At 43.3% G+C, this 9,475-nt stretch overlaps 1 protein-coding gene across 1 annotated transcript in view; it reads left to right on the top strand.

Annotated features, from left to right (window-relative positions):
• Positions 1 to 1,606: 1,606 nt before the first annotated feature.
• Positions 1,607 to 9,475, top strand: part of taok3a (TAO kinase 3a) — a gene marked incomplete in the record, with an annotated part of 64,551 nt that continues 56,682 nt past the window's right edge. The window contains 1 exon segment of the mRNA XM_035657848.1: positions 1,607 to 2,025.

Below are 9,475 nucleotides of genomic sequence, written 5' to 3'. Positions count from 1 at the left end.
GAAGTTGGTTTGACTTAGTATCAATAATGCTTTGTAGCGAGCCAGAGGTACAGTTGTAAATAAAACACATCAAACAGTGTTAGCAGGCTTTTAAATTTGAAAGCTAGAATAGTTTCCAGTGTAGACCTTCTGTACACTTCCAGATAGACACCATGAGCCCCATAGGCCTCCTCAGGATTTCCAGTAGTGATGGGAATTCTGGCTCTTTCTAGTGAGCCAGATCATTTGGCTCATCTCAGCAAAAAGGTTCTCAAGTGGCTCTTCATTTAGTAGCCTACCACTTCTGGCTTTTATAACAATACCCAACATTTTGACCTATGACCTGTGCTTATAAATTATTCAATGTAATTATACTAAACCATATAATTTCCAGAAAACCACAATTTTACATAATGCTAACACTATTACACACTTGTATTGAGAGTTTTATGTATATTGTTTTGTATTATTTATGTTGACGACCAGTGTCAACATACAAGCATGCTTGGGTCTTAATGTTATTACCAAAGATTGTGTTTAATAAATATACGTAATCCTATTATTCTGTCTTGTATTCATTTATATTAAAAAAAGAACAGAAAATTAAATTGGTTATCAGGTGCAAAGACCCAACGTTCAATTAAAGGAACCGGCTCAGAGCTGACCCGTTCACAAATTACATTTCATTATTTTCCAGGACTATACCTCTATAAGCCTCTTGCTGCTGACCTTGTGATTATGAGGGGCTTTTGGTCGGGACCACCTCAAGGATTACTTGATGAATCAATTGGTCTCTTAATTATTTTGATAATTATACCAAAAATTACAAAGAAAATGAATATTTGCTTATTACTTATTTACTTTGTAGTCATCTGTGATAGTAACCTGAATATCTTTGGGTTTTGGGTTGTATGAACAAAACAAGACATATTTTGGGAAACTAACATATTTTTCTCTTTTGTCTGCTGTCATCCTCCTGTCCATAGAAACCAAACCTTTTAGGATTATAGTCATTGTTACAGCATGGAAATATTGCCCTTTCACTGTGGCTTCCTAAGTAATGCAAAAAACACTGGGCAAGGAATTTTGGGTTCAAGACCCATCTGGGCTGATAACATGAAGGTGAATGGATTTACCTCTACTATATGAGCAATCTTAAAAATAAACACTGATTTGGGGTTTTGGACAAAACAAAACATTTGCAGACTTCACCATGTGCTATGCTCTAACAAGCATTTTGGCCTGTCAGGAGATCAGAGCTCTGTTGTGTTTACAGTGATGACTACATTTCACAATGAGGAATTCAGTTGCCTAGAAGATTCAAATTAGAATTTATAATATTTGTATGTACACAGAAGCTGTAATGCCATAAAGTGTGTATATATATATATATAAATAAATGGGTGATATTCCAACCACATAAGGTTGTTCACGTGTATTCATTTGTACAAAAGACAAAGGTAAATGATTGTACTTGTTTTTAAGGTATGAGGTCTTTAAATAAATAAATACATTTACGTTGCCTTGTGTTATAGTTGAAGTTAAAATGTGCAACAGCAGGTGGCAGCATTGTACTGAGTACATTCAGGTGACGAAGTGGCTCACCAACACTGAAGTTGCAACAGAATCGGGATGACTCAGTCCATGCATCTTTAATGACTCGCAAAGGAAATAAGGTGTAGCAGTGTCGGTCGCTGGCGGTACTTGTGTGAAGGAAGAAGAAGAAGAAGAATTACGGAGGAGACATTTGATGCAGAGTATTTATTTCTGCATTTGATGTGGGTAAACCAACGGAGCACAAGATACTTGCAAACCGACCCGCCGTCGGTGTTTCACTCAGTACAAAACACACCTGGAGACCCTCCACCGTCGACTAGCACGAGACAACTTTATTTCCGGCTGTCTGTCAAACTAACTGTCAGACACGAGCGAGGGGTTGAGCTCGTGCTGCTCCGTCATTCAGGAAGTCCTCACCGACTGACAGAAAGTCCGACTCAAAGCCCTTGAGTGAGTGTGCGCCTCAACAACGACGACTCTTTCCTACAGGTGAGTGTTGTTTTCTCTCTCTGTTGTTGTTGTTGTTGTTGTTTTCTCTTGTTGTGTCGCTGTCGCTGTCACTGTCCCCCCACCCCCCCCTTTGAACGGTTAACAGCTCGTGCTAGCCTCGCGCTCTCAAACTGAGATGACACTTCCTCTTGTCTCGGCGGCTAAAAGCTACTGGAGCTAAACGTCTAAAGCAGTAAAAGTGGATGTGGACGAGTGGTAGTGCTCGTAGGTTGCACCCGAAGTTGTAAACGACCACGGCCGCCTGGTTTTCGACGTTGTTCGGCGTGTTTGTTTCAGCGCCACTCCGCTCAGAGGGGGTGAGTACAGAGTACAGACAGCAGCCGCAGCTCGCCGGGGTTAAGTGCGTAGGTTTGCTTTTTAAGGGTCTTGAGCGAAGTGCATATTTGTTGATTGATGCGTTTTTGCACCTGCTTCAAATCTCCGCTGAAAATGTTGGAGACTTACGTTTTGGGACTGACGGTGGAAGACGCTTTGCTGTTTGGTTTGTCCCTCAGGGGGTGAGTACGGAGAGCAAAAACGGGTGACAGGTTGTAATGAAGTGTACAATTTGAGGAGGAGAGGGGTTTGAAAGCCGACGAGGCGGCTGGACGCGGTGTAAACTTGTCCTTGGTGTTATTTTAGCATTGTCACGCAATGTGGGCCAGTATGCGTGAGTCTGTCACATCCAAAACGACGGTGGTACCTTCCATTGCCTCCTACATTGTTGTGAGTGAGATTTTACTATCAACGCACAGTCACAATGGCTCTCGGTGGAGACGGTGCAACGTCCACGACACATGACCCCGAACCACATTTTTACTACGTCTCCCCTGCACTTGTCAGCCAACCGAGCAATGTCTGCACCCTTCACACTTTTGCTCATAGGATTTCGATTATTTTATTTTTTAAACACTTGCATACGTTTAACGCAAACGCCACAACACGCACGTCATTCATCTTTTTTTTTATTTTATTTTTTTTATATTACAAGTCATTTCTGGCGTGGATGCTTTCACAGGAGCTCGTCACTTGCACGCAGGGACGGTGCTCGGTTAAATAACCAGCGGTAAAAGTAAATGTAGGCTGACATGACGCGCTCGAAATGGCAGATGCGGATAGCAAGCTGAGCACCAAAACCCAAGCTGACCCAACATGATGTCATCTCTCGTGTGTAGAGCGCATGAGTGAGAGGCAGCAGAGCCCGGGAAAAAAAGAAAAAAAAAAACACCGCGAAAACTGTGTCATTTGTGAAGATTTGTTTTAAGGAAGCGTTTAATCCCGTGTTATGACATTGCACCTGCATATCATTCTAATCGCCTTAATCTCTTTCCACCCAGAGGTGCAGAGAAGGGATGATGCTGTGGGGATGGTTTGTGAGTGAGTCTCTGTCTCGAGAGTTTCAGTGGCATACTTGTGTTTCGCAGCTGACATGGTTTTGTTCAAAGGGCACAGGGCTTATTCACCTCACCCATATCTAGTAGGCTTCTGTGCAACCTTTTCACCGTGCAACCTGAAGAGGGAACAGAAAGTGACACACTTCCTTATTAGCAATGGCATGTAGGGCAGTTCAGTGTTTTATCAGGATTTTACTTTGAATGTGTCGTTTTCAGGTGAATGTCAGGATTCACAAGAAATCCTTAAGTTGTGATGTGTTCAATGCTTGTTTGTTGTACAGTTGGACCCAAGTGAGGTTACCCACATCTGGTCTTTTATATGGCATGCTGTTAAACGCAAGGCACACAATCAACAGACTGTTTGTTGAGTGTTTTGGATGAATTGTTATGATCTCCTCTGCTTTTATTTGGCCTTGGTTAAACCTGGATGGTGGTCACTATGTGTAATGTGACAACAAGCTTCCTCTTCACAGGCAGAAGCAGTCATAGGCATATTGCTAACAGTCATGTCTTTTTATAGATCTGTGTGAGAGATTATTGAGACGTTAGCCCGGGGTCTTCTCGTGAATTTTCACAAATCCCTTTGAGTACCAGTGTTGTTTTTTGTGTGTGTGTGTGTGTGTGTGTGCATGCTGATGGATGCACTGGGAAAAGGACACATCAGCTGTTGACAATTGGCTGATGTGTCTGTCAGAGACGGGGTGGAGTGGGGGTGTGAGCCAGACATGTTCACAGTAAAGGCAGGGGCCCATTTGCACACAGGACTGGTTTACATCAGGTTCAAGATTAGGCTTAAACCAAATCGTCAGACACATTCTTTTTAGTGCTGGGCCGACGACAGGCTTGCAGCTTGTAACAAGCTGTGCAGTACCGCTCTGTTCTGTGTGACATGAAGTGACATCAAGTTAGATGCTAAAAGGTGTCCAAAGTGGTCTATCACTATTGAAGGGTAAGGCAGTATTCTAGCCTACAGAAGGTAAAGTGACACTGTCGGTGCAGCAAAGGGTGATCCTGGACAGCGACCTGCGTAAAGAGCCCAAGGCAGCTGTCAGAGTGAGAGAACTGTCCTGATAACTACTGGACTGTGTGGAGTCCTGTGCCACTATACCAATGAAAATGAAGCTATGAATATATGGTGAACTGAATATTTATTTATTTATCTGTTTTAGTCATATATATTGTTTTAGTTAATTTCAGCATCACGTTTAAACTCCAAGTTCAGATTAAGCTGTTAACTCCTCCTAACGACAGGTCTGGACGAGGGCTTCATAGTAAAAACCAAAAATTCAAAAAGCTTGTGCCATTTGGATATTGCACTTGGCCATATTGCGTTTAATTGTGCAGTGTTTGTACGGGTGGTTCTTGCTTAATGCCCACTGCATTACATTTATGTTATAAATGCTCAGAAAACAATATGAAGTGGACTTTGATATTATTTTATCACATGAGATAATGATTCCAAGGTCAAGAAGCTTTGGTCTGGTCTTGGTGACATTATTCTGCTTCTGTTGCAAGACAACAGAATAAGTACCAGGGCAACCAACAATGTTTGTTCTGGTGTACGACACAGGTTAATAAAACCAAGTTTATAATGCAATCTGTATTATGGAATTGCTCTATTGTGGCATTCAAAATGAGCCACTACAGACCTAATCACAGGTGACACTGGTTCTTATCATTACTGCTTCACAGCTACGTGCAAGAATGATTTTGAAAAGAAAGAAAAGGTGCATTTTCAAATTTAGCCAGCTTATTGTGGGCATGACCTGACACTATCTATCAGCAGGCCTGCCATTGGCAGGGGGAGCTTTAAACCCCTGGCAGCAGGCTTAATGCATGTCCTTCTCTGTAAAGGGTTTGATGATCTGGGTGTGAGTAAAGTTTCAAATCTAAAGCAGAACAGGCTCTCTAACTCTACTCTCCAACTCTTCACCCCCTAAACTTCCAGGAGGGCTGTGATACAGTAGTTACACAATGTTCACATCAGCATTTGTGACAGCAACATTTTGTAGCAAATTCATTTAATCTGAACAGAGATCAGTGGATTTGCTCATGGAGGCAGTAAATCCACGAAAAGCTTTCCAATTGCATTGCAAGAAGGCAAAGCTGCATCGTATAGACCAGTGGGAAGGACATCCCCACATTTCCTGTCCACATTCAAACCCTCGTGGTGGCAGTTATCCAATGCTGTTCGACAAAGACAGATTCTTGGTGTACTTATCTGTTGCTGAGCCTCACCTTTGATCCTGATGAAGGAATTTGTTCTCATGGGAGCTGTAAATTCTTACATTAACTTCACCAAGAGGAAATGGACACAATAAAATGGAAAGTTAAATTCCTGCTCCCCAGTCACGAACAACCGTCTTGTTTCTGCAGGCCCACATGTCATTGTTAGCTAAATAGGGATGCACCAGTTGTGACCTCCTGGGCCCATGTTGATGTTAAAAAAACTATTTGGATTCTTGATGTCTTTTTGTTGTTATTTATTCGCCCTTTTGTGCCAGGAAAACAAAGAAAGCTACAAAGATAAGCATCTCTGCCCTGTCGCAGCTTGGTCTGTTTTTCTTCTTATCCGAGATTTGAGACGCAGAGCTGAACAGCCGCTCACTGTCCCTGCTGCTGCATGGAATTTCTGACAGTGCTGGAAAATGGAGGTGAATATTTCTCCAATATTCGAGTTGAAAATAACAAACACAACATTTAATCAGCGAAAAGTTGACGCAACAGATAAACATCGGACACTGACATTGGTGAATGTCTTCTCATTTGCAGAACAAGGCGGACGTTGGCCGATACCAATGTACGGACAATAAATGGGTGCACCTCTACTACTAAAGGCTACAGTAGTTATCTGTCCAATAAATAATGTAAACAGGCTACAGTAATTCCAATTGTTGGAGCGACCTTTATGTGCCTGTTTTAGCTTCTGCTTCACAGCTCTTCTAATGTGCTGCGCTGCCTAATGCAATCTCTTTCAGTCTCAGTTGAATCCTCACTTGTCTAATTTAAGAACAACCAGAAGGCATACAGGCAGGCTTTTGGCCTTATAGAACCTGGGCCTATTTTAATTAGCACTGAAAACAGAGCGTTGGAGAGCCTTCTCTGTCCTGCTATGACCTTGTAAGTGATGTCTTACCAGAATCTGTGACTCTTTTTCATCCCTCTCCTCTTCTCTGGGGTCATGCGGATGTCAAAGTTAACAAGTTTACCTGCTCTGCTGCCGAGGAACCATGACAGCCTCACTGCTAGGCCCATATGTCTTATGGCTTGCCACCAACCCTGTAATGAGTTTACTGGCTGTGTGCTGCTGGGTCAGCTCTACATATCTGTGAGACAGCCATTATAATATTTTCCTAAAGTTGAAACCCTTAATGCCAGTGGAGAAAGTCTTGGCAGGTTTTGTTTTGCATCTAGGGCAACCTGTTGAAAGCACCAGTGAAAACTGTACATTTCTCCTCCCTGCTGCTGACTCCATCTCAGCATCTCTCACAACTCTCTGCCCAAAGCCATGCACTTTTCTCCTCTTCCATGTGATGGAGGGCTGACTTTTGAAAAATCTATTTGAGAATTGTCAGTTTAGCTGGTGCTATAGCAGTTTGGTGGTTTCTGCCACGGTAGCAGAGCACATCAAATATTAAAGCGCTGCTGTCAGGCTTAATGTTCTGCAGTGATCTGGTTTAGCATGTCTAATATAGGAATGCTGTCTCAGATGACAAGGAGAATTATGCCCTCCCTACCCCCACCTCTCCTCTACTAGCAGATGTGTTAACACATACTGCTTTTAATGGTGATTTCAAAAGACAGCAAAACTCTGCACTGCTGCAAGATCATGGTCTCGTAAAGCCAGCAAGAGAGAACCAGTACAGATATGTGGTAACAGGATTAATGTATAGTAGCAGTGGCACTTCATTTAATGACATCGAATGAGGACTGTCTGCATACGCGTGCCCATGTTCACAGCGGGTGCATCCCTCAGCCTTCGTCTGCTGGGCATCAAGGCAGCAAGACAGACTCAATCATGTATCTTCACAGTTTAATTAAATGTGTGCGTTTGTAGGAACACAAATGTCTTTTTTTATAATCTATCTGGTCCGTGTCCATGAAGGTCCAAAAGGCCAAGTCATAATCAGAAACTCTTCCATCTGCATTTACTTCTGGGTCTGATGGAAACTGCGTTTTGACTGACCATGATAGGAGTCACAGGGAAAAATGTGAGATGGATCTAGTCATGGCCCAGCAGCTGGTGCAGACCTGAGTCATAGCCTTGGTCTACTGAAAGCTGTCTCGGAGGGGAGGAAGTCACGGCCCAGCAGATGTCTCATCAACAAATGCCTCCCCAGTGAGTGTGCCACTTCTGCTGTTCACTCGCCACCCCACACTGCTGAAAATGGCCTCTGTCTGACCAACAGGTTTAGATGTTTGGTGAGCATCCAGCATCCAGTCACCCATTGAAGTTTTCACGATGGAAACCTCACCTCCATTAAAATAGACTTATTGTGGAATTTAAAATTTAGCCGTTTGCCTGGAGGCACCTGCGAGCCTTTATTCACCTGGCAGGTCTAATCTTTTTTTCTTCTTCACGCCTTTCACAGGCTCCGCTCGCGTGACATCTGGCTTAACTTGTTTACCGCATGCAATAGCGATATGTTATATACCAAAATGCAGAACAGATTGGTTGTTAAATACGTCATTCTTTCTTGTGCATTGCTTGGACTGCTCGTCCCCTCATTGTTTTCTTCCTCGAGCATACTAAACCCTCTGTCATAAGAGAGGCATTTTGGCAAGTTAGCCTCACTGGGTGTGGGAGGTTAGCATGAGCGACTTGATTACAGCCCTTCATTAGACGCGCGCCTCCAATCCTCTGGCGAGGTTGCAGCTGTGACCATGAGTTTGCCCCCCCCACCCCCTCTTTTCAACCCCCATTATGTCCGGCTACATCTGTCTCCAGCTTCCCTGTGAAATCTGCAAGCCTCTCTCTGCTCTTGCATGACTGGGCCAAGCTGAAGTGCTGGGGAATTATGGCTGCAGCCATCATCATCACCCAAAGAGACACCACCATTGCTGATGGCGGACTTGTCTTATCTCTGCCCACCACCACCCCTCCTGGGTCTAGGGCTTAATTTAGCTCGGCAGAATGAAGGATAGGGCTTAGGCAAGAGTATTTTTAGAACTACATGGTTGGCTGTAATAGGGGTCTTTTTAAAAAATTGAAAGTGTCATGTCATAGGCCTACAATTTGCCTCCATTCTGCTGACTCTCTCTTGCATGCAACCAGCTGGGAAAACTCCAGTATGCGCTGCTAGCTTAGCAGAGTGGTGCATGTCAGCAAAGCTTAGGATGCATGATTGTGATGGACACATTTGCTGATGTGAGTGGGGGTGAGGTAATACACTGCACCATTCTGGTCTATTTTGGGAACTTCCTTTGCCTGCCCAAAGCGCTTTTGTGTCTCACAGTTCTACATCATAATTTCTACTCCGCTCCTTGAAGTGTTGTTGCAGAGCACATTTCACTGGTGTGTTGGTGGAGCGCTGCCACGGCAGTGCAGCGACGCCTGTTCTGCTCCGCAGTCCTGGCCGGTGTGTGCGTGTTCCCTCTTGTATGTAAATTTGTCCTGAAGGTAAAGATGTAGCTAACGGAAAAAGAAATGGTCAAACTGCAGGAATTCATTTGCTCGGCAACCTCGTGTAACCTTGTTCACACAGCTAGCAGGTAAAGCACACTGTGTTCAATTGAGTTAACTGAAATAACGTGCAGGTTTTTTTTTCGCCCCACCGACTAAAGGATTGGTTGCAGATTAAGTTGGATTTTTAGTTTTTAGTCTTTGTTTGACTACTTGTGGAAGCCATTGCTGTATGTTTTATGTGTGTACAGAGGCTTCACACTGCTGACCTTGGTCCTGAGGATGCAGATATGTAAATCATGCATACATGCAGAAACGGTGACTGAGAAATAATAATTATATAGAATGTATATAATGTATAGAAAAATACATCGGAATACAAAAATGTCTGTTATTTTTCAGTGGGAAGTGTTTCAATGTCAATGTTTCCTTT

The sequence above is a fragment of the Morone saxatilis genome, unplaced genomic scaffold (genome assembly GCF_004916995.1).
Source record: "Morone saxatilis isolate NCDOM2014 unplaced genomic scaffold, NCSU_SB_2.0 Contig16, whole genome shotgun sequence".
In the NCBI taxonomy this organism is placed as follows: Eukaryota; Metazoa; Chordata; class Actinopteri; family Moronidae; genus Morone; species Morone saxatilis.
Note: the sequence above shows the minus strand (reverse complement) of the source record. Positions and strands in the feature narration are given on the sequence as shown.